The sequence below is a fragment of the Pseudomyrmex gracilis genome, unplaced genomic scaffold (genome assembly GCF_002006095.1).
Source record: "Pseudomyrmex gracilis isolate BER0280 unplaced genomic scaffold, ASM200609v1 scaffold_1161, whole genome shotgun sequence".
Taxonomy (NCBI): domain Eukaryota; kingdom Metazoa; phylum Arthropoda; class Insecta; order Hymenoptera; family Formicidae; genus Pseudomyrmex; species Pseudomyrmex gracilis.
In genome coordinates this window covers 12,967-14,072 of record NW_018021745.1, presented here as the reverse complement: position 1 = coordinate 14,072, position 1,106 = coordinate 12,967, and positions in this window count along the sequence as shown.

Genomic DNA, 1,106 nt, shown 5'->3' with positions numbered 1-1,106 from the left:
AGTTTTGTTCGCGTCGCATGCCCCAACATGCTCCTACTCGCCCTAACGCGCCCTAACAGCAAATTCGGTAGCCTGCATTAGTGCGCACTGAGTGCGACTTTTTTTATTGAAAAAGTTTATTAAAAAAGTTTTGAAGTTTCATTAAAGTTTCATTGAAAAAAAGCGCGTTGGAGCGAATAGGATATTGGGGCATGCGACGCGAACAAACCTTAAGTGAACGGTGTGCATTATTACGGTGTCTTAGTGAACGGTGCGCATCTTTTTGTGTACAAACGAACGGTGCGCAAGTGAACAGTGTCTAATTGAACAGTGCGCATCTTTCTGTGTCTAAATGAACGGTACGCATTTTCTTCCGTGTCCAAATGCAACGTGTCTAATTGAACCGTGTCTAAAATTCTGTGTCTATTTGCACCGTGTCTAATTGCAACGTGTCTAATTGAACGGTGTCCAAGTAAATGCCACTCAATATTTATATCATGAATTCTGATATCAGTAATAATGACAATTTATTTTCTGATGTTGAAAACAAAGAACTATACTGTACTATTAATGTAACCGACAATAATTTCCTGAAAGAAAATATTTTATATTATGTAGCGGGTTTTATAGTAAAAAACATGCTTCTTAAATTAAGCTGCAAAGGTTGTATTGCTAATCTCATTAGGAAAAAAGGCGATAGACAAGAAAACGCATCATATACAATATTATTTGATGTAAAAAATAACGGAGGTTTAGTGTATGCATCGAATAATGTACAAAAAATTATTTGTGCCACCGAACTTGAGTTCTTGCAGTCCGTAGCAAAAAGTATAAATAATCTACCGAATACAAAAGCATACTCTCAAAAATTATTTCTCAGGTAACACGCAGATATATATTAAACGCAAATGTGTTTCGTAATAATGACCAATGTTATGAAGGACTTGAGATTGGCACAGATATACCTCATCGTTTACAATTAATTACACTTATATGCAAAAAATATCTTACGCTTCAAATGTATTCACATTCCATAAAAATGTATTCATAAAACATTAAATAAAGATATAAGAAATCCTGTAAGTAAACAGCACAAATTATCAAAATTAATACTTTTTACTAATACT